Consider the following 26,357-nt stretch of genomic DNA (forward strand, 5'->3'; position numbering starts at 1 on the left):
CTAGGGACATATTCGAATCATTCATATGGGTCAAAAGGTGTCATAGGGTGACCTGTGTCCTCCTTTGACCCATTAAACAATGACATATGTCCCTAGGGGTCTTAGGACCCATAGGGACATATTCGAATCCTTCATATGGGTCAAAAGGGTTCATAGGGTGCCCTATGACCCTGTTTGACCCATTAAACGATGACATATGTCCCTAGTGGTCCTAAAACCCATAGAGACATATTTGAATCATTCTTATGGGTCAAAGGGGGTCATAGGGTGACCTATGACCCCCTTTGACCCATTAAACGACGACATATGTCCCTAGGGGTCCTAGGACCCCTAGGGACATATTCAAATCGTTCCTATGGGTCAAAAGGGGTCATAGGGTGACCTATCACCCCCTTTGACCCATTAGACGATGACATATGTCCTTAGGGGTCCTAGGACCCATAAGGACATATTCGAATCGTTCATATGGGTCAAAGGGGGTCATAGGGTGACCTATGACCCCTTTTGACCTATTAAACAATGACATATGTCCTTGGAGGTCCAAGGACTCCTAGGGACATATTCGAATCGTTCATATGGGTCAAAGGGGGTCATAGGGTGACCTATGACCCCCTTTGACCCATTTAACGATGACATATGTCCCTAGAGATCTTAGGATCCATAGGGACATATTCGAATCGTTCATATGGATCAAAGGGGGTCATAGGTCATAGGGTGACCTATGACCCTCTTTGACCCATTAAATGATGACATATGTCCCTGGGGATCCTAGAACCCATAGGGACATATTCAAATCGTTCATATGGGTCAAAGGGGGTCATAAGGTGACCTATGACCCCCTTTGACCTATTAAACGACGACATATGTCCTTAGGGGTCCTAGGACCCATAGGGACATATTTCAATTGTTCATATGGGTCAAAGGGAGTCATAGGTCACCCTATGACCCCCTTTGACCCATTAATCGACGACATATATCCTTAGGGGTCCTAGGACCCGTAGGGACATATTCAAATCGTTCATATGGGTCAAAGGGGGTCATAGGTTACCCTATGACCCCCTTTTACCTATTAAATGACGACATATGTCCCTGGGGGTCTTAGGACCCATAGAGACATATTCAAATCGTTCATATGGGTCATAGGGTGACCTATGACCCCCTGTGACCCATTAAACGATGACATATGTCCGTGGGGGTCCTAGGACCCATAGGAACATATTTGAATCGTTCATATGGGTCAAAGGGGGTCATAGGGTGACCTATGACCCGTTTGACCCATTAAACGATGACATATGTCCTTAGGGGTCCTAGGACCCATAGGGACATATTCAAATCGTTCGTATGTATATAGGTTAAAAAATGAAAGGATATACATACTATTTATAGTATTTTATGATAATAATGATAATAATATAAATAAACATTAAATATTAATATTATTATATCTATAGTAATAATAATAATACTATTATAGCTATAATAATAATATATATATTAATACTATATTGTACCATAATAATAATAATAATATAAATAAACACTAAATATTTACACTATTATATCTATAATAATAATATTAATACTATTATGGGTATAATAATAATATTGATACTATAGCTATATTAATACTATATATTAATATTTCTATATATTAATACTATTATATATTAATACTATTATACTATTGATACTATTATGTATTAATATTACTATACTATTAGCTTAGTAATAAACCAAAGTCGGTTTCCCTCCAATGATTTTCATAATATTAATATAATTATGACAAAGGAGAGAAATTATAGCAAGTTTCCCCCCAAAAATTTGTTTTACATAATCGGATATCCGATTAGAAATCGCATATCCGATTTTACTGGCACCAATTTCCAATAATTCCATGTCCCTACAAACCCGACAACATCACTTTTTCACTTCTATTTTCATGGGTTTTGGAAAAAGTCACATTTTGGGGCCCAACTAATCAAAAAAAATTTGAAAATATAACCTTAGGTGTTTGAATTTGTCATCTAAATGGGGAGCAGAAGTCGTTGAAAGGATAAACGCAAAAGGAAGATATCCAATGAAGACATTGCGGCATATAGAGAAAGGGACAAAATGGAACACCGAAGAAAAAGACAAGGTATGCTAAATATCAGTCAAGTTGATGATGAATTAATCGAAGGTGAAATCATAGAGTTAGATAATGAATATGTACAGTTGGGGAATGAAAATGTACCTATTGAAAACGATAATGCCGAAATTGAAAATTTGGAGAATGAAAATTTTGAAGAAGAAATGCCACCAAGTCATAATCCAAATTGCATAATTGACCATGTCGAAGATGACAATGCACAAGAACCTTACATATCTCCTAATTATAATTGACATGAAGGTTCTAAAACACTAAAATGGATAATTGAAATAGATGAAATGATTATTACTAGTTTGGAAGGAAAAAAATTAGAAAGAACCATTCGGTTATGGGCTTCAAGACTATATCAAATTTTTTTTCGCAACAAGACAGTGGTAGAGCAATGTCAGCTTTTCATGCACTTATTAAAGATGCAAAAGATGAGACCTTTGTTTTCCAAATTGAAGATTCATGTCAATAATAAGTTGGAAAGAAATGCCATTATCATGAAGAATCTTTTCAGTGCTCTCAATAGCATTGGAAAAAAGAGCAGAGAGAACGATAATAGAGCTTCTCGAAGGGTCATTACAACCTCTTTGTTAAGTCATCATTTGAGAAAAGGTAGATATATGAGACAAACTTGTATTGATTTGAATCTAAATCATACTGCTTTGAGAAGAGCACTTAGTCGACAAGAGAAAATTGAAGATCCTCTTCAAAATGAAACATGGGCATTTGGTGGGAGACTTCCACGTTTTGATAAGAAGCTATCCGACGATGTGAAGGAAGAAATTACACAATTTTGGCACTCTAACTCACGAGTATCACCCAATGCTAAAGATGTCTTAAAGTTGAGAATTGGCATCAGAGACCGCACGCCACATCCTAAACGCCATTTAGAGGTAAGTCAAACTATGTTGTTCAAACAATTTAGAGAGAGTAATCCAAGTCTTCATATATCACAAAGAGCTTTTGAATCTTTGAAGTCATTTTATTGTGTGCCACTCAAAATTCGAAATACATGTTGTTGCAAATATCATGTTGAGTTTTCTATGTACCATGAACTATTACGGTCCATCTATTCTACTTTGCATAGTAAAGAAATGTTGGAGGATTATGGGGCTAGTGGGCTTCCAAAATCATCAAGAGACTTGCTAGATCAACTCTTATGTCATAGAGTTGATGGTTGTTCCTTTTATAGAAATGCTTGCTTAAATGAGAAGTGTTCAGAATGTGGTGGCTTATCCAAGTTTGACACATGTTTTCATGAGGGGTGCGAACAAGATCTTGGAAATACAATACTGAAATAAAGGGTATATGAAACGGTGAAATACACATTGAAGAGTGGGAGTGAGAGCTCTAGATGTGAATTGGTTGGAAAAGATATCAGTGTGGCTAATTTTATTTCAAATTTCAAGAAAAATCTTTTTTACAAGTATGCAAGACATAGTCACAGGTCTCAGTGGTTGGATCAACAATTTAGAACGTGTAAGGAGACTTTTCCCATTGGCACTATTATATCAGTTGTTGATTTTGCTGAGAACTACACATTGCAACCTCAAAATGAGACACAATCTCAGTATTACAACTCCATTCATATTGTAATTTTTGTTCACATAACATATAGACATGCCCCTGATAGTGCAGAAGATAATCGAAAGATTATTAGAGAGTATCATTTTTTTATGAGTGATGATAGATCTCACTCTCACGAGTTTGTGCAACATTGTTTTGAGAATTTTTTTGATTTCTTACATGAGCATGTAATTGCTATGGATAGACATATCATTTGGTCAGATAACTATATAGGTCAATTCAAAAATGCTCGCTTATTTTATTGGTTGTGTAGGATGCACGTAGAGAGAGGGGTGCCTCATATTTGGAGTTTTTTTGATTCCGGCCATGGAAAAGGGGAACATGATGGAGCAGGGGCATGTGTGAAGAGAGCTCTAGTTAAGGAGCAACTAAAGATTTCAACAATAGAGCTTCTTGATGCTCGTAGCATTGTCAATTGGTGTAGTTTAGCATTATCACAGGGGGGGACTCTTGATTTAGTGGTACGCAGGTTCTTTTGGTTGGCTAAGGAAGGGTCCATAGGTGATAGATCAGATTGTGCTATAGTGAGAGACTCATCAAAAATTCATTCATTTTGGAGCTCTAATTCTAGTACATGGACCATTTGGACATGACAATTAGCTTGTTTTTGTCGTACTTGTTTTCAGTGTGATTGGGATCACTGTGAGTCAAGTGAGTGGGTGGACACATGGGCTCCACATTATCTTACTCCATTGTCTATCATACCCTCTATCAAAAATGATGACATGGAAAGTTCACTTGAGCATAACCATCTATCAAATCTACTTTAGCCAGGACATATCTTTGCATTGGTTGCACCATAGGGGAATGATGAGAAATTCAATTATTGGTTAGCATGTTGTGTAAGAGGCAAACAAAAACTTGCACAACCAATCACAGATGATGATGGATTCACATATCCTATTGGTTCAGTGGTTGTTGTTGGAACATGGCTGCGGACATACATGCTTAGAAGGAATAGAATTCCTGCATTCGAAGACTATCAGAAGCACAAAGTAATTCTCATATATCCGCATCTTATTATAGCAACAAATGTAAAGTTATTGAAGCATCAAGGAAGACCAAAAGTAAAAGAATTTTTTACTATTGCTAATGCTGATCATGAAGCCCTGTTGGAGACCCTAAAACAGAGAGAGGACCCTATTGGTATACTCGACTAGGTATATATACTTCTTATGTTATTTTCTTCATAATGATTTAATGAATTGATGATTATCTTGTTTAATACAATAAGTTACTAATTTTTTTATGATATTGGAATGTAAGTACATCATGAAGAGTTGGAGGGGGGTGGTATTGGGAAGAATTTCTAAAATTTATGATGTATTATGATGTAAAATGTGTACTTTTTTGTATATGATTTTTGTATTTTGGTAGGTTCTTTGTAAGGAATTATAAGAGGAAGATATTGAACAAGTTCTTACAAATCATATTTGCATGTGATACAAGGCTATAAGGACAATTTTAAGAGCATTTATAACTATATGAAAGATAATTACATGTGGATATCTTATTACAAATTTGGTTTTTTCCTTATTTGACATAAAGCTGACATTATGATTATTAAAACTATTTTTATCAAACTAATCAAATAAGAAAAATCTTGAAAGTGTCGATGAACAAGTAGAATACTTGATTTCTTCCATTTTACAACCAATCATAGCATTTGAAAGCATAAAGAGTCATAATATTGTATAATGTTTTGAAAGACTTTCATATTGAAAAGTTGTATGAAGCACATTTGGGATAAGCCATGAAATCCATGAAAGAAGATAGCATGTAGGATACGCAATTAAAGCCAATAAGCAAGATAGCACATGCATAATGACATGATATGATGTTGGATATGAAGGCTATGAGTGAATGAGAAAGTAAAATAGGGAATCTCATAGATAAGACAATGGTTTTAACCAAGGCACATTTTTTATCTTCTTTTCTATTTTTTTTTTAATTTTTAAGAAATAGGTCAACTATTTTCAAGTTAGATAGTGTTCCTAAAGGAAAGATAAGTTATGATAAGCCAAGACCATAGATAAGTATGCTCAATGATGTTGATAGGGTGAAGGAAGTGAGATGATAGTAGGATAAGAGTTCATTCCTTAGAAGGATTGTATGAGTATGGATAGTAGGTAAGTGTAGCTTTGAAAAGATTGCATAAGGGTAGGTGACAAAGTGGGGAAGATCAACATTTACACACACCTTGGAGGGTTTCTGAATGATGGAGGAATCATGGAGGAAATGGATCAAGGTTTAGATGTATGAGCTGGTAGGACAATGTTAGAAGAAGATTGAGTGGAATATTTGTAAGCTTTTGAGAAAGATGTTTGGAAGAAAATGGAGTGGAAGCCTTTGTAATATTGAATGTCAACATAGATTTATGTTCAATATTAAAGTCTTTCAAGAGAGACTTTAGAGAGATCAAAGTAGAAAGTGTAGGAGAAGGTTTGAAGACTTTAGATTAGATGGATAAGGACCAAGGATAGAATTACAAAATGCAAAGGGATAGTGACTAGGGATTTCAACATCTTTAGAGTGCGTAGCATGACCAAAGTCATCAATAGACTCATGAGTACCTTTTATAGGAGAAAGACCTTGGATAGGAGCATTTGAATCTTGAGCATAGTTTTCAAATGGATATGGAGAAGTAGAACATGAGGGGACACTTTGATCTTGACATCTTTCTTTATATAGCATAGAAAGATCACTTTTCCCATATGTTTCAGTAAGCTCAATGGAGGTAGTGGAAATGGTATCCTCATCATATGTAGGAGGTAGGTAACACACAGGATATAGAAAGGTGAAATTTTGGATGAGATGATAAGGTGTTTGATCTTGACCTTTATTTATATATTTTTCCTTTTGAGAGTCATCTTGATATGGAGCACCTTCTAAGGACAAGGGAAAATGTGAGGTGTGCATGATAGAATCTTAAAGAAATAATGCAGGATTAGCTAAAGTGGGCATAGTAATCATAGTATTGCATGAATGTTGAGGATCTTTAGTCTTAGTAGCATGGAAAAGGTTTGCAGACAAGTGAAGGTTAGCTTGATTTTCTTTTAGTTGTAGCCCTTGAGGGTACGCATGGTCTATATGGAAAGAATTAGGTTCTTTGTTTGGTGGAGGCATTTTCGAAATCTTTGGCACTTTAGGAGGTTCATTAGTGTTATAAGAAGAGAAGGTGTCAAGGAAATCATCACTTGACATAGGTTCATCAGCATGATCTTGTGACACATGAGTCATTAGAGGTATCAACAATCCCATCATAAATGAGATCTTCGATTTTATGTTTCAACACTATGGAATCTTTAGTTTTATGAAATTTTCTTCCATGGAAGTGGCAATAATGATAATTTCTCCACCATGGAGGTTTGATTTTGGGTCCATAAGGTCTAGAATTGTCTAGTAATGTGATGGATTTATTATCAAGAAGTGTTTGCAAGATGTTATCATGAGAATCTTCCAATGGAGTAAAAGTTCTCTCAAAAATTTCTCCATGATAATTTTGTTGTTTCTTAAGTGAATGGAATGCATCCATGTCTTCATCACTATCTTGGTCAAAGATAGGTCCATAATGAAAGTTTGGCATAGGCTCAAAGGAGGTATCACTTGATTGTTCTCTAAAGAGGTCTTTAGATCTAGAAGATGAAGATATTTGATGTCTTGGCATAGAATATGTAGACCTTGAAGAAGATGACCCGTGTATATCTAAAGGTCTTAAGGGATATTAATTTAAGAATGCAATATTCTCCTCTAACCTTTTCTCGAGTTTAGAATTGATTTCTATCATGTGCTTAGAGACATGAAGGTAAGAAAGATTATTTGTCTCTTCTAGCTCTTTGTATTGAACATATAGATCTTGAAACTCTTTAGTGGAATGGAGGATATCATGATCATCTAGATTTGGTTGAGGTTTGGTAGCACAAGGTTTGAATACAATAGTGGTAGTAGATAGATAATAAAGCATGAAGGAGACTAGAGGAAGCTAATAAGGTGATACAAGATAACTTGATGTCCAAACTAGAGAGGTAGAGTGTTCACATGTCAAAGAGAGGTAGAAATGAATGAGTGACTTGTCAAACAAATTGTCCAAGTAGGTTACAACACTAGTGACTCAAGTCAAGAGCTACGAAAAAATCCTAAATAGCAATGTAGATAAAGAAAGAGAGATGACAAGTGAACAAATTTAAGTGTAGTCAATAGATCAAGGAAACCATTTCGTGAAAGAAATTCTTAGTATGCATATCATAGACCATGAAGTTAGAAAATACCAATAGCTCTAATACCAAAGAGCCATTTTAAGCATGTTCAAGCACTAGAGACATAGAAAATCAAAGTCAATTTATGAAACTCCCCTTAGCAAAAAATGCAAACAAATATTTGCACTTGACGTTTTGACTTGGTTGAAAAATTTTGACAATAATTGATAATATTGCAAGCTTGATGTTCAAAAGCAATTTTTTTTCCAAGAAAGATAGTGACACATGGAGTAGTCTTCAAACAATCAAGCAAGGCACAAAGCAACCTTTCATGATACAAGTCAAAGGGGTCAACCTTTCTTGACAACTTTTCAAAATCTAACTCCTAACGGCTACAAGTCAGTGCCATTAGCTCTGAGTGGGTGGGTGCACCATAGTGACACCCTTGTTCCAACCACAGAGACCCTCTATCATCCGTGGCCACCTCGTACCAAGGAGTCCCCAAGGTTCTCTTAGTGCATTTTGAGGTCAATCTTCTGAGGGTCATAACTTGAAGCTCATGAGGGCTATCGATAAACTATTGAATACTATAGGACTCTAATGTTGAGGCCTAAAATAACCTATCTCATTTTTGAGAGATCACATTCTTTTTGGATTTGGCATAGCGATCTCGCTCGATGCCAAAACTCGCAATGTGCCTCAGTTCATAGGTGCACCACAGTGTAACTTTGAAACCATTGATCTTGGCATCAAATCGTCAGTTCCATTAGCTCTAGATGGGCGGGTGAACCCTAGTCACACCCTTTTTCTAGCCACAGAGACCATCCATCACTGGCGGCCACCTCATACCGAGGAGTCCCCAAGGTTCTCTAAGTGCATTTTGAGGTCAATCTTTCGAGGGTCATAACTCAGAACTCGTGAGGGCTATTGATGAACTATCAAATGCTACAGGACAGTGATATTGAGGCCTAAAATAACCTATCTCATTTTCGAGAGATCACATTCCATTTGGATTCAGAACAGTGATCTTGCTTGATGCCAAAACTCACAGTGTGCCTCAGTTCAGAGGTGCACCATAGCGTAACTTTGAAATCGCTGATCTTGGCATTGAATCGTCAGTGCCATTAGCTCCAAATGGGTGAGTGAACCCTAGTCACACCCTTGTTCTGGCCATGAAGACCATCCATCATTTGCGGCCACCTCGTACCAAGGAGTCTCCAAGGTGCTCTAAGTGCATTTTGAGGTCGATCCTTCAAGGGTCATAACTCAGAGCTCGTGAGGGCTATCAATGAACCGTTAGAGGAGACAAGTTTGTAAGGATGGAGTGGCTTAGTGTTTTTGCTAAAATAAGTTAGTGGGAAGGCTTTATTAGAGGGTCTTGGCCAAACCAATGGGGTGTTTGCCCACTCTCTAATTTTAGAGATAGTTAGGTTTTGGAGGGAGATTAGGTGAGCTCTACTAAAACTATCCTTACCCTAGCTTGGACCAAGGTTGGTATCTCAAACTTGCTTCTTTTCCATTTCTTTCTTTTAGCATGGTTAAGCAAATATGCAAGTGTGGAGTTTATCAATGGAGTATGCATTGCATTGCATTGTGGAGTAGCATTCATGTGAGTGCTTGAATGGTGTTCATTCCATATAGATTAGTGTGACACCGTTGTGCATCCTATTGTATTGTGACTCATTTTCCATATCTTTCAATGTTCATGTTCCTTATGATTTTGAAAAGTCCCTTATGTTGCCCCATTGTGATCGAAGGAGATTGTATCATTGTTACCTAATGTACGTGTAGAGGAAATAATTGATAAGGTTGTATATGCATGTTTCATTTGGATTTTATATTGTTATGAAAGCATTGGTATGAGTCACAGATTTTCTTTGACATCATTGTTATCACTTGAAAACGTGAAAGAAATTTTTCTCCTTGTGGTATTGTAAATGACTAGTTGATAATAACAATCCATAGATGTTATGTGATACCATTGATTGTATAAATTTAAAACTTAGTAGATTTCTTACAATCTTGTTGTGCACTCAATAATTTGGAAGGAAAATTTTATGTTCATATCACATGCATGGATAACATTGATTTTAATTACCAAGCTTAATGCAATTCTAAGCAAGGAAATCATCAAATTAATTTCATGATATAACAAAATGAAGTTTGTTGTAAGAGAAGACATAATAAAATCTATGAGATACATTGTTGTAGGCATGCATTTTCCTCTTTGGAAAATGTATGGTAAAGGAAAATAAATCCATTCCTTAATACAGAGCAATAAAATATTAAAGAATATTCCCAGATTCTAGACTGCTATCCAATAAAAATAAAAATAATAATAGCATATAGAGACTAATGAGTGTCCTAGACTAATATATTTCCTAAGTGACAGAATGGTACACATTACAATCTTGTGACCTCTAAGTCGCATCCAACACTCAAATAATGAATTAGTAATTAAATAAATAAAGGCATATTAGTGTGCATGTTAGAGACTATGAAAAATTTAAATATTTAACTCAAAAATAAAATAAAAGCCAAGATTGATCTTGACCACTCTTCTAGAGTAGCCACCAAAATTTCCTAAGCCATCATAATGAAAAAAGTTTTCTCCACTCCCCAAGGTGTATTGTTAAATCTGACATTCATTCTGACATGTCATGTCAAAAGATTTATCCTTGAGTTTGCCTCCTTGAAAAGGGGTTTTATCCCCATTAATATACTTGGGTGCATAGGAGAAAGGGTTTATGTCACATCCTTGTCTTATGCACTAGTCGTCCCCTCCCTCCTTGCAGCAGTGTTCATGTGTTCCCAAGCATAGGTAGTCGAATTGAAATTTCTTGCAGTAGTGGTCATGTGTTCCCAAGCATAGGTAGTTGACTTGAAATTAAGGGGGAGTGGGATAGCAATCCCAAGGGATTTTTACTTAGGAGAATGTCAAGTTGACATTTAATATGACTTGTTCACATTAGGATTGTTGATTGGAGGAATGAGAAAAAGATGTCCTAAGGCTTGGATTAGTCAAAATTCTGCACATGACCCATGTGGGACCTTGTGGGGACCATGTGTAGGAAGAAATGTGGCCTTGGTAAGAGTTAGGGAATGATGATGATTTAAGATAGATAGGAGATTCACTCTTTAGATTTGTTTTTATTTTTATCAGATAATTATTTAATCATTTCAAGTCTTGAATAGAGGATAATGACAATTAGTGTATTTGACCTTAGTTTAAGGGTAATGTTTATATCAAGGGGCTCATTTAGAAACATGTAAAAATTAAACCATATGGTAATGGAAAAGCTCAATATAGGAAAATAAATTAAATGAAATAAATAAGTTTACGAGAATGCATATATAATTGAACATGATGTTAAGTACGGAGGTTTTAATTAAATTAGTGTTAAGATTGTAAATTAGGATAGTTGGATGTACATATAATAGGGTTAATATGAAGTAAGTTGTCAGAATGATGGGATTGGAGAATCAAGGATAAGGATGGATGATTGATTAAAATAATAACTCAAATCTAGTTTTATCTAGTCAATAAAGCACATTGATAGATAAGAGTTACTAGATAGAATTGAATGCATGACAAACCTGTGTAGATGTTGGATTTAATGTCAAGTGAATTTTATATTTGGCTTGAGGGAATGTTAGTTAGATAATGAATGTTGTGGATTCGATTGAAGATATTAGTATAATATCAAAGTCGATAGAATATAAATACCAATTTGAAAATGTAGTGTAGGAATAAAGTATTAGTTAGCTAGTATGTAATAAGGGTCAATAGGAATGCCATTAGAGGTAGCTCGTCAGCTCATGTATCCTATGTATAATTAATGATAATATGATTCATGTACACCACATTTTACTACGTTAGTTGCATGAAATGATGAATACATATATGTCAGAATGACAAGCTATGTTATATACAAACCTTATTTATACGCTTGCACCTAATCCTTGCATAAACAATTCATCTAACAAATTTAAATTGACACACTCAATACGATGGTGTAGTAGGATGTGTTTAAATATAGATCATGAATTATTATTGAGTTAAGTACTTTGAATTGGCCCTTAGACTTACTAAGAGTTTCTCATTTTATGTGCTTACTAATTCGTACTATGAAACTACTTTGAATCTTAACATGCTTTGATAATAATAATATTGATAGTGAGAAAGTGAGCTTATGGTGAATAATTAGATGTAATAATGTAAAAAGTAAATGTAATAGTATAGTAATTATAGTAATTAAAATAGTAAATGTAAAAGCATGGCAATGTAGCTAGATTAGTTAGTAGTTGATGAGCTAGATAGTTAGTAATTGTCTTTTGTTAGAGTGGGTTTAATTTATGTATTGAAATAGTAATTTTTGTGTTTAGGAAACTGTAGTGAGTGCTAGTTTGGTGAGGAAGCAATGTTGATAGAATGAACAAGGATGACTAAATAGAGTAAAGAGGGAGAAAATGAATCAGTATTAGTCCAATCTTCGTGAGGACCTGTAACCAGTAAGATATGGATGCAAACACATGATACACGTTTGGCACATAAAAAAAATTGTTTATTCCATAAGTTGTGTAACTAATGTGTTGAATGATGGATACTATCAATGCAAGTGGCCCCTTCTCCATCATGTAGACTTCGAAGCTACCTTTGGGGCATATCTTTTCTAATTTCCAATGGTTAGATCTAATATAGTGTGGTAGATAAGTGCACATTTTCTTATTTGACTAAGGGTGCTCATGTGATGAGTACTAAATCTAAATTCTCTAGATACGTGTGTTTAATCGATTAAGATATACTACACTTCCACACCATATAGTAATTGTCACATTAATATATATTGTAATGATTAATGAATGTGTGTACATTGGTAATGAGGATAATAAGTAATTCTGATCCCCTTCCCTTACATGCTAGAATCATGACCTAGTCCATATGATACAACCAACAGACCCTAATAGAATATTAGTATCAGAGGCTTGTTAGGATATGAATTACCTCACTAATTTATGAGTGTTGTATCTTGAACTTGCTCGTTTGATTCATGACACTAACTTGAACTAGACTGTCGTCCAATCTATTTGAAAACCACCTGTGACTAAAATGTTACAACTGAATGACACTATCCACATGAGTCTTAAACTCCTATTCAATGATAACCTTATTTTACAATATGTAATTTCTTATGCGACTTCATATAAGCTACAAAAAAAATAAAAAATTGTTGTGTTTTTACTAGTAAAATTTAGGGCATGACACATGATCCATGATAAATTGAACAATGCTAGATACTAAATTAATATGTATATCATTGTGCACATAAATGACAAAAATATATATCAAAATACATGTATCCATAGAAAAAATTTTACAAAAATATATATCAAAGATCATGTATCCATAGACAACGTACTCAAATATATATCAAAATACATAGATCCATATAAAAAATGTGGCTGATCATGCCATCAGAATGTGTATAATATCAATGTTTCTGTATACAATGTGGCATATGCCATCTCAAAATGTCTCATGATGCATCCTACAAAAACTATACTATCCTAGGGTGCTGGTGGATGATCAAAATGCAGCCTCTTTGCTACACTAGGTGAATCGGATGCATCCTACATAAACAAAAAAGGAAAACCCAAAGTTAGACTACTAAATTTATATGATTCTACGTATCTAACATTGAATTACTCAAATGCATAATGATATTTTCTGTAATGGACATTAATACTATCAAATTTTCATAATAAATACCTCTCTCATCAACCTCCTGCACTGGTCAAGAGTCCTCTTGTATGCCCTCAGCAATGCTGGTACCTCTCTGATTGTGGGATGTATATGTTCAAATACCTTTGTCACATGAATCTACAATTTAAACTATAACATTATAATTCATAGCATGCTAAATTTATAACATATTTAATCATTAATTCAAATTGCAACTTACTATTGTAGGCTCCTCCTCAAGAGTGAGTGGTCGCATCATCAAATCTACATAACTATCTTGTCGAACCTCATGTGCACTAGGAGTCTCCTATGAGATACAAAATAGTAGTTGTTAATATCACGAAAATTAGTTTTGAATTTATTTATGAAGATAAGTGATGCAGGATCATCCCATGCTCATCAAGGGAACATTGAAGATCCAAGGCATTACAGAGGTCATGGAGCATCTCTTGAAGTCAATTGGGAAATCCTTGCACCAATTATGGCTCATGGAAGCATACAAAGTTATAATGTTGGACTCATATGTTGAAAAAAGTTGTAATTGGGAATGAGATAGGATTTTAGGTTTTAATATGGTAGATGAGTCATTTGATAGGTTCATGTAGGTTTTCATGATCATATCTTGTCATTAGACAAGTCAAAACATTCAATAAGCCCATTAAAAGCATAGTTTAATAGTTAGAAATTTGAATAGTAACGGTTATGTGTTTTTTCAAGGGAAACTCCATAATTTAAATTTTATGAAGAGTTAACAAATGAAACCAATTGGAGGTGGTTGAGGGGGTTACTAACCATCCCTTGAAACTTATAAATTTTGATTGTACAGCATGGAGGGTCAGATTTGTACGGACTGTCTCAGAAAATTGAATGAAAGTGCTTGGTTTTCAAGAGCAACTTGAAGAATCCTTTGTTTTGTAAGTGCTTTATGATATTGGAATGAGTAGTAATATCATCTTAGATATGTAAATTCATGGTGAATGCTGAAGGAGAAGTTCTAGAATTGAGTTTTGGGGTTTGAATAAGCAGGCCCTGGTTTTTAAGCCATTTTAAGGAGGGTTTTGAAGTTTGGGTGTTTAGGAGTGTGACCAAGACCTATAATCTTGAAAATTATTTGATTCAGATCATTAATAGAGACTATGAAAAATGATTAAGTCATATTGCAAGTTTGAAGGGTACTCGCTTTGTAAAAGTGGTCTAATTAGGCCTAATTCTGAGACAAACTGCCCTATTCTGTACAATCTTTCCAAAGGAGTGATATCTAATTTTTGGATATGTTATAAAACTAAAAAAAGGTGATCTAAAAAGCTAGTTTATTTTCTTGGTGTTTTGGAAAGTTTGGGATAAAAATTAAGAAAATATGGTCTGTTGATCCAAAGAAGAAAATAGCCTAGTAAAGGGCAAAACTGGTCTCTTTTGTATCTACTAAAGATTTGTGGGTTTTGAAACCTTAGAAACATGTTGGTTAAAGTTTTTTAAGGTGTGTAGAGGTGGAGGGAACACTTGGTGAATGTAAATCCAAGTTTGGAGTCTTTGGTGGCATTGTGTGCATTTGGGAACACCATTGAAACATAGGGGTTGGATCCATATTGTGCTTGAATTTGCAAGTTTGTGGTCAGATCCTCCATCCTCTACATCAAATGTTATCAGAGCATCAACAAGGTCTTTTGTCAGTAGATAAGTTGTAGGTTTTGTCATCATAGGAGTCTTTGTCATCCTTAGTGTGTTGGTCCCTTTGTTGAAGCCTGGGCGTGTCTAATTCCTCCTTGTGTGTCCCAGAGTTGAAAGGTACATAAGTGGTGTCCAAAGATTTCTTGGTGAGGAAAGAAAGAGAATCAGTGAGTTGGCCCTTGGGAAGGAAGAAAACTTGTTGTGAAAATGCCTCCTAAAAATCAAATGGCTAGAGAACTTGAAGAATTGAGAGAAGAGTTGGCAAGAGAGAAAAGGGAGAGGAGAGAACTTGAAGTAGCTAGAGTGAGGGAAGAAAGATAGATGAGAAGAGAGAGGCTGAAGCTTATTGCAAGGATAGAATCCTTAGAAAAGGAAAGGCAAGAACCTATAGGAGAAGAGGTTAGAGGAAGAAATCATGGAGAGAACCATGAAGAAGAAGAGGTTGGTAATGCAAGGCAAGAGCATGAGACAACAGATGATCCTGAAGAAAGGAGATTTATGAGAATCATTAAGGTAGTACAAGGTAATGGTGGGAAGAACCATATTGATTTGCCAATATACCAGGGTAAAATGGATAGTGCAGAAGTGCTAGGGTGTATAGAGGCCCTTGAGAACTACTTTGATCTTGAAGACATAGAGGCAGATAAGAAGGTAAAAGTAGCAAAAGCAAGACTGAGAGGAACAGCACTCACTTGGTGGACTAGTGTTCAGAATGAGAAAGAGGAAAGGTGGTGTAGGGCACCTAACCTATGTGGTAGGGGGAACAAGTATCTATGTTGCCGGACACCTTGCCACTCCATGAAAGCGAGGATTCAAGAGGATTAGGAAGTTGGAATAAAGGTTTGGTCCATATTTTACAAGTTGGTCTATGTTTTTTAATAAAGGCACATGTGAGGCCCACAAGAATTTTGGTGTGGTTATAAACCAAGTGACTCCATGGGACCAAAAGGCCTTAGAATAGGGTATTTAGAGTCTAAACAGTATTAGCAAAAAGTGGTTGTTTGTTTGTTTTATGGTTGGGAATGCCTATATGGTTGTTCCAATGGTCATGTAGACCTTTATATATGTCATGTGTGATCTCAGTTGAAAGGGGTAGATCAGAGTGTACGGTGGTTTGGAGAAAAAATAATAAAACTTCAATTTTCTAGAAATTTACTAGTAATTGCTCGGCTGTTACACTGGTACAGATCTGTATGGAACTTTTATGATTTCTAAGTGTATGAAATAGTTGTAGGCATGAGTTAGGAAACTTTTGGTTTTGGTTTGACTCAAAAAGGAGTTGGGGTTTACAAGTTATCTGCATTTTAGTAGAAGGTGGTCTGAAAAGCCTTGTTTCCTAGACCCTTCCACAAATGCATCCCTAACTTGCATTCCCACCAATGGCACCCTCTAAAACTGAGGGATATGCAAGTTAGGAGACTAGGAAACATAATTCCAAATGTTGTAGGCCTAGAGAGAAGGGCAACTATTTTTCCAAGTCGGCCCTAGGTCAAGCAAGCCCATGTGCTTGATCGATTTTTGCAAGGTAATTGGTGACAATCATGGTTGCAGGCACTTCTAATCATTTTTAGTGCTAGAGTTGGATGCATTTACTATGTTGGAGATTTCCTTAAGTGTTTTGGGTCTTGGGAACCCACCTTGCCCATTCTTCCTTGAAGCCCTAGCCTAACTTGATCAACTAGGCCTAGGTACCAAGAAGCAGTTTGGAGGGTGTTGGAGCAAGATCAGCCCAAAAGCTTTTGGATTCTTAGTAGGTGCCAAGAAGGGTGTTTGGACCTATGGAGAAGTCCCTATGCTGTTAAGGGATACTGGGAGAAAAGTGTAAAGAAGCTAATTGGAAGGCTACAAGGTTTGTAGGCCTAGAAGTGCAAAGTTGTGTTGAGAGTTTGGTGGAACCAAACAAATTGATGATTTTGGGTTGGAACAGTATGTCCATGATTGTCTCCATTTCTGGTGACAATTGGTGAGGCTTTTGAAATGGGATTGCCTTGTTTGGCTTGGAGGTTGAGTATACCCGGAGTGGGTAAGAGGACTTGTGAGAAGTCCTAGAATCCTAAGTTGGATTGTGACAGCCATTTATTGGCTTGTGGAAGGTAGTTGCTATAGACTCTGTATCAAAAGGGGATTGAATAAGATTTCAGATTGGGAGAGAATGAGGACCATGGTGAGAAATCAATTCTTGCCATCTGATTTAGCAATCCAAATAAAGATAAGAAGGAACAATTTGAAACAAAGGGATATGGATGTCATGTCCTATACTGAGAAATTCCATACCCTGAGTATTAGGGGAGGATTGGAAGATTAAGATGAGAAGGTGGCTAGATACATTAATGGCCTCAAGTATAATATTCAAGATGAAATAGGATTGAATGTACCAAGGACACTTGGAGAATGTTTTCAGTTGGCAATCCGAGCAGAGGAGAAGTTGAAAAGAAAGAATGAGAGGCAAGAAAATTAGAGAAGAGGTGGAACAATGAGAGGAAGAGGTGTAAGAAGTCAGTTTGAGACTTCAAACAATCAAGACATAGATAAAGGAAAAGAGATTACATCTGAGACAAGAGGAAGTTTCAGGGGAGGAAGATTTGGAAGTGGAAGAGGTAATAGTGTTTTCATAGGTAAATGCTTCACATGTGGAGGAGTAGGCAATCAATCCTACAAGTGCCCTAAGAAAGGTGTGGATTTTAGGAAGGAGGAGGAGAGTCACCTTGACCCAAGGAGAAGAGGAAGAAAAGAAGTATGATAATGCAGACCCTGAACTTGAAGGAGAATCTTTGATGGTGAGAAGAGGACCACAAATGCAGTAGCAAAAGGAGACTAGACGATCCATTTTCAAAACAAATTGCATGAGCCATGGTAAGATTTGTAAGATGATAATAGACTCTGGTTCCTTTGATGATTCAGTGTCTTATGAAATGGTAAATAAACTAGGATTGAAGAAGTATCCTATTGATAGACCATATAGGGCATCTTTGGTCAGTGATGCACAAAATATTGTTGTAAGGGAGCAAGCAATAGTGGATTTCTCTATAGGAGAATATAAAGATCTAGTTATATGTGATGTCATTCTAATGACATGTTGCCATGTAATCCTTGGAAGGCCTTAGCAAGCCTCAAGGAACACTATTCATTTTGGCTCATCAAATGTTTATATAGTACACAAAGATGGTGTGAAGTTTAAGCTAAATCCTTTCACTGGTCATGATGAGGTAAGAGTTATTTGTTTTGGCAAGAAAGAGTTTGTGGACTTGCAGGAGTAGAGGGAGAGTAAACATGATATGACAGATTTTCCACTAAAGCCATTTCTTTTGGTTATGAAGGATGAGATTGTTCAAGACAAAACTCAGAATTCTACTTACAAGCAGACAGTGACAGCCAAAGGAGTGATGATAGGAATAGTATGGTGTCCTTTGGTGACGAGAGTGAACAAAGAAGTGAACATATCCATGGAAGATAAGAGACAGGGTCAGCATGACCTCAAACAACAAGTTATTCAGCCTTTGTCAAGGATAAAACATGACTGTTCACAATCAGCAGGCAGTAAGGTTACCATGACTGGTAACAAGGATCCAATGCTTTTTGTTTCTAATGATTTGTATACAGGTGTGCAAGGTAATACATTGTAGGTGCAAAGTTACAAACATCCCTCTAGAAGGATGGGAGGAAAGAAGATAGTACCCCTTAACTCTTGGGACAAGAGTTGCTTTGAAGGTGGGGTGTTTGGTGCAGGGGCACCTATTAAATCATCTAAGAGAGCCTTGGTACCAGATGAAGATAGAGGATCAAAGACATCATTGATTGTTAATTGGGATATATTAAAACCAATGATGGAATTATGTAATAAACAATGTACTTTGAAAGACAAAAGTCATAAAAGTCCTAGTAAGGACCTAAGGGCAACATGATGTAAAATGGCCAAAAGAGCCATATGGGGTAGTCTTAGGATAGTTTCATACTTAGTTGCATTTAATAAATCCATATGACCAATTTTGAGTCAATGGAATAGTTTAGAAAGTTAGGGAATGCATAAAAACTATAGTTTGAAATTTGAATTTCAAATTCAAATAGTCATATTAGTTTTGGAGGGAAAGTAGTAATTTGGTATTTGTTTGATTAAATAAACCTTTGTAACCAACTTGGTTGGTTGGACAGGTGCATATAAGCCTATTTAAGTTGTAATGAACATATGCAAGACATGAATCATTATTGGTATGAAAAAAAACATAGAAATTGTATGGAACAACAATCATACTTTCCTCTGCATCAATAAGAAAAATAAAAAATAAATGATACTTATACATACAATGGGGCTCTCTGTACGAATGGAAATCCCTGATGATCTAGGACGCCGAATCTGTACAGGCTCATCGCCAGTAGCCACACCCTATATACAATAAAGAATGTAATTAAATGAGATTACCACAAACATTTTACAAGAATTCATCAATATTTAATCAATTAGAAAACATCTAATTACCTTTCCTTTGTTAGTGCATGCTGGCTCACCCCTCGCACTTTGTCCCCTCGGGGCAGGTGGTATCTGCATGATAAAAGAAATATTAGCAACCATATATGCTACAATGTCAAATAGAAAAAAAAATGCGAACACAACATAATGTATCGTAGATGTCTCAAGGCCAAATGAAATGGTCGAGAGTGTAGCATCGTCTATCTGTCTAAGCTCCTCCTCAGTCATCAACTAAACATGAATGAAGACCACATACATGTAAAATTCAGTATTGCTTAAAAATTAAAATTACTCTATTATAAAAATTAACTTTAAATCGCATATGTCATAACAAAAAAATGTATACACGTGCCAACCCCGAAGGAGTCCATGCCTCTGCATTTCCCTCCTCTCTCGCATCAGGGTCTGTAGCCTCTACACATGCGTCTGGTGTATCCTCATCTAATACAAAATGATACTCAGGAAGATAACCTGTGGGACCCAAGAAAATATTCTTGCATGTAATGCAAGTGTGAGGCGCACAAACGTGCGATGAGCTAGCCGATGATGAACTGGCACCAACATCATCAACACGAGGAGGCAAGACTGACCTAGCCTGAGATATCATTAGGCTACTCAGCCTATGAATGGCTCTAATGGTCTGAGAGCTAGCCTCTACCATAATATCTAGATGCTGCACTCAAGGAGGGGGGGAGATATTAGGGGGGGGGGACAAAAGTGCCAAGTTTCTTCCACTGGGAAGAGGGTCTATCTTGAGGAGCTCCTAGTCCTAAGCCCATGTTGGGCTTCATGCTCCAATAGTTTACTTTAAGTTTCAACACAAATTCTACATATAATTTTCTAAGGAAATAAAATGGTATGTCTAAATTTCCATGTGGAGGGATATAAAAGACCATCCACCAATGATCCAAAAAATTTGCACGTATAGCATCATTTGTGCACCATTTAATTGATAGTTTGGTTTTTTTTGGGTCAACTGGTATACCCATTTTTGGGTTACCAAAAAGGCTAGCCAAATCGTCTTTGGTTATGTTGAGGGCCACGACCTCATCATAATCCAAACCATCATCAAACATCTGGTGCATTTCATCACACCAACGAAGAGCGACATTTTGTTGGTTCGTAAGGGTTTCAATGTTATCCACTATGGTGTTTAACATGGATAACATAGGAGCTAGTGCAGGTACATTATTATATGTTCTATGCAAACCTCTCAACTCAGTGAGATTTTCATTTATCAAATCCTCGATTCGAGGAGGGTTTTGAGGAGATAGAGAATCATTTGGTGGATGGTTTTGTGGGGATACTGGATCGTTTGGTGGTGGGTTACGAGGAATATTATTCCCTACCTCAGTGTCATCATTTTGATCAACCATTCCTATTGAATTGCAAAATGTAATATATATTTAAAAAAATCTAAATTTTAACCATTTTTGTCAAAAAAAACCCTACATTGAACTAAAATAAATAAAATCATCCTAAAATCTATTAAATTTAGGTTTAAAATGAGTTGGGGGAAAAAAAACATACCTGAATATTTGATATGCGATCTCATATCTGATATCCGATCCACAGTGGTAATACTGGCCCCAAATTTGCATAAAATGAGGACCCGCGGGTTTGTGTATTTATTTATCCAATGTGTAGGTATCGGATATCTGATATTATATCGGATATCTGATATTGTATTGGATATCCGATATAACATCGGATATCTGATATGTCCCAAACATATAATATATGATATATATTACATTATGTTACATTTTATATATTTTTTTATTATATTTTATATATATTATATTAATTTACTATATATTATAATATAATATATTATACTTTTTTATTATATATTATATTATAAGATATTACTTTTTATTATTATATTATATCTTTTATATATATAATATTACATTACTATATATTATAATATATTAAATATTATATTATATTATTATAATATAATACATTATAATAATATTATTATATAGTATAATATTATACAATTATAATATAATAATAATATTATTATTATATTATAGTATAATAATTATTATAATAATATTATTATTATAATATAATAGTATGATATATTATTTAATAATAATATTATATTAAATAATAATAATATCATGTAGTAAATATTAATATTAAATAATAATAATAATATTAAATAATATATCATACTATTATATGAAGATAATAATAATAATTATAATAATATTAAATAATAATAATAGTGGCATAATAATAGTGTCACATGTCAGTTATTCGATTTAAAATTGAATATCTGATATTATCCGATATCTGATATTATAATGGATATCCGATAAGGCTCGGCCTTACCTTCCAGGTTTGCTTTCTGGATAGGTGAAAAAAAGTCAAAGTGGATTTTGAAGCGCTTTTAGGCATCTTCAAACTCTCTTTTTTTCACATCGCCACTTTTTGGCACACCATGATCCTGCACATACCCTTTCCCAAGTTTTGACCATCTTCCACTTGTCCTTCCTAAACACCCTCATTCTACTATTGTTTCCTAATGCATTTCTAGGAATATAGCTTCCTAGAGAGGACTCCATAAGGGTAAAAGCATGAACCCGTATCACCCTTTTGTAAAGGAAAAGTTTAACAAAAGTAAAATTGTTCACCTTTAATGACATAAAACTAGTACTATTATTTAGAATTTGAAAATGAAGCAAACTAATGAAATATGTAAAAATGGATGAAGTTTAGGATTAAAAATTTTAATAATTATTTGGAATAAGAATTGATATATTTTCCTAATTTTTATAGACAATTTTTTAGTTGTTGAAAAATGTTGAAAATTAGGGGTTTAGTTCCCACCACAAAACTATATGGAAATAAATTTATTTCTATTTGAACTCAAACACTGTTATAGATAACATATATAGCTAGAACAATAAAAAATAAAAATTGTCTTTAGACCCATATTTTCTATTTTATAATGATTCAAATTTCAAAACACCTAAACTCAATAGTTTTCATCTCCCACCACATTTTTCATAACAAATTTGTTCTAACCAAAAGAAAAATTATACATTCTAGAAGAGGACTCTCTCCTCTAAAACGTCATATAATTTTTTTTTTAAATAGTATGGTTTAATATTTTTTCTTTCTCAAAATTGACATATTTTCGATTGTTAAAATATGTGCTTGTTGAATTTTCTAATTGCTGTAGAGCTAGATCTTAGTGTGCAAAGAACATTAGCAATAAGAGAAACATTCACAAACTAAAACTATATTCACATATGAGATTAGACAAAGAAAACAATTAAGGAATGCAAACCCAAAAAAGGAAACACTCCATGCTTCCTTGATTTTGTAGATGTGTCCTTTGATGTGGATGTATGCTCAAGATGCTCAAAGCTACTTCAATGGAGATGGGTAATGGAAAATTGGTAGCTTTTGTGAGCTCTCAATTTGGCATTATAAGGGTATGGTTGATGGCTTTTGGCTCTCAAAAGGGCATTATAACTTTAGCTCCAAGATTGTTGATGAAATGGCTTGGGATGGGATTCAATTTATAGGCTAAGGGGTAGGGGGATGGAGGGCTTAGATGCAAGGATGGATGAAGGCTTAAGGAGGGCTAGGATGCACTCAAAGGAGAGCACATGGATTGTGCTTGTTTAGCACCAATGGGAAGGTGACATTTGTCACAAGGAGGATGAGTGTGAGAGGGTAGGGTAAAGGGTTGGTTAAAGGTATGATGAGTGGGGTTGAGTATGTAAGAGAGATGTAAGAGGAATGAGTGTGGAAGAGGGAAGAGTGTGAAAGATGGATGTAAGAGTCATGAGTGGGCTTGTAAGAGTCTTTTATGGTTTGTAAGAGCACTCATGACTTGGTGGTTGGAATTTTTCAGGGGAGACTTTGGTTTGGATTAGGAAAGTCTTAAACTTGTATAGGGAATGTGACAACATTAGGGGGTGGATTAGGATTGGGTTTAGGATTAGATTAGGGATGTTAGAGATGTGCAAGTGGATGGCATTAATGAGGGTGGGTGAGTTAATGGCTAAGCTTGGTTAGTATGGGTGGATGGCGTGGATTAGGCTAAATGGAGGATTAGGGATAGGTTAGGGGTTTTTGAATTTGAGGATTTCATTTATCAAATAGATTTATTTAATAAATGGGGATTTTTGGAATTAGATAGGAGAAAAGGATTTAATTGATAAATAATAGATTATTTGATTTATCAATTAGGACTATAGATGATTAATTAAATTAATCAACTAGGGATGGCAAAGGATTAATTAAATAAAAATTTAATTAATGATGCCTTTAGAGATGGCTAAATTAGATTACCAAAGCAGTGTAATAAAATTTAGGTGTCTACAATTACAATACACTATATCTAATTAAAACACTATAAACTCTATATGAGAATATTCTTGACTTTGAGCTCTATAAAACAATGTTTATATGTTAGTAAAATAATATCATAAAAAATAGTAAGAGTTATTGAAATAGTTTTCTAAAATAATTTTATTTCTTTAGTAATTGGATACAAACTAGTATAAAACATGCATTTAATAGACATTTCCAATTGAAAAAGTGTGAAACCTATATAATTTAGATATAATAAATTTATCTAGATCATATGTTTGAAGAAAAATGACTTTTAGATAGAAATACTCAAATTCAGTCATTCTAATAAGTCAGCCTGAAAGGTGACACAACTTTGTACTTTTACCCATAAATACTAATTTTCCAGACCATTAATATAGTATGAATATTGATATTGATGCTTACATAGATACTAGCAATGGAAAAGGTGCAATAGATACACCAAAGAAATATAGAAGATGAATTAGATTTTTCTTATATTCTATAACTAACAATGGAATTTAGAAAACTCTTTAGTCAATGATATTTTGGAAAGATAGCTCTCAAAGTGATAGCTAGTAATTCTTTTTAAGATACCTTTAAATTAGCAAGGTAATTGTCTAATCCTAACCATAATCTTAATCCTAAACACAATAGTAATGCTAAATATGGTCCATAAACCTAAACCATTGTCCTAACCCTTCGCCTACTAAAAATTGAAAAATTTAACTATAAAACTAACCATATTCTTAAATCTAACTTTAATCCTAACCTCAACCCTAACTTTAGTCAATATTATCATCCTAATCATAATATTGATCATGAACTAAAACCTTAGCCTAACCATAATTGTAACCCTAAAACTTATCAACATTAAATCCTAATCCTACGAAAGATCATAATCAAAACTATAAACTAAAACCTATCTCTAAACATGGTGTGAACCTAAACTTACCATAATTATAACCCTAATCAAACCCCTAACCCCCATTAAATCATAACAATTATATAAATCTTAAAATTATCCATAATAGTATTCATTTATCCCAACCTTAATGATCACAATAATGATGATGCAAATCTTAATCCTGGCCCTAAATTCTTAACCATATTCTTGGTCCTCACTATAAACTATAACCCTAATGAAAACCTTAAATTAAACCATAAAACTAAGCATCAAGTAAACCCTAATCAATATTTATTCATTTATTAAATAAGTTTAGTTAAATATCTAACTAAACTAGAAATATATGAATCTATTTATAGGAATCCTACCACAATTCAAATAAAACTTTTGAATGAAAAAGATAATAAAAATAAATTTCATTAATAAAAATAGTAAATATATGTTTGGCTTATCTAAATATATTTGTGTTTAGATACAAAAATAAATAGATTTTTTCCCAATGATTAATATCCAACAACTAATAGACAAAGTGTTGATCACCTCAATAAATAAAAATACAAATATGTAATGAGATGAGAAAGGTCGATGTGCAAAGTGAGTTGAGACATCTTAGTATAGGTACACCTTCATAATAATTAATATTAATATATAGAATTATATCTATAAACAATAGCATATATGTTTTTGAATTAAAAAGTAGCCAAAACAAGGGGGTTGGCCCATAAAACAAACAAATTGGTGAACCATCAATAGATTACCACAACCAAAATTAAACCCTACCACTTTTAACATAAAAATATTGTTCAAAAGAACAACGATAAAAGTATCAATGGGCATTACACAACTACTACCTGTACTAGATCTAATAAAACTAAGAAAGCATAAAAACAAAGGCACTACCACCTTAAACCCAACAAAATTCAACACCCAACAAAAAAAAACATATAGAGCTGGGAAGAAAGGGCCCTAAGGCTTCTTAGCATCCTTCCCCCCGGGAGGATTTTAGCCCAGTCTTTCACAAGGAAGTCAAACAGCATCCTAGAGTCCTCACTGGTCAGATCACCCTCCTAGTCCTTTAGCAGATGTAATGTGGTAGCAGCAACATTTGTCACCTTGATAGAAAAGTTAGTCAAGAGATGGATTATTTCCTCCATGGCATAGATTCTCTCCCACAACTCATTGCCATCCATCTTCTGGACCTCCTCAGTGACCTCTTTCTTGTGGCAATGGTAGCCATCCACTTGCTCCTTAGTGATATGATCCTCAACAATCAAGGGGTTAGGTATAACATTATCTTTGGGAGAAACCCTTAC

This window comes from Cupressus sempervirens, chromosome 3, assembly GCF_028749045.1.
Source record: "Cupressus sempervirens isolate cs-2001-9-10 chromosome 3, ASM2874904v1, whole genome shotgun sequence".
Taxonomy (NCBI): domain Eukaryota; kingdom Viridiplantae; phylum Streptophyta; class Pinopsida; order Cupressales; family Cupressaceae; genus Cupressus; species Cupressus sempervirens.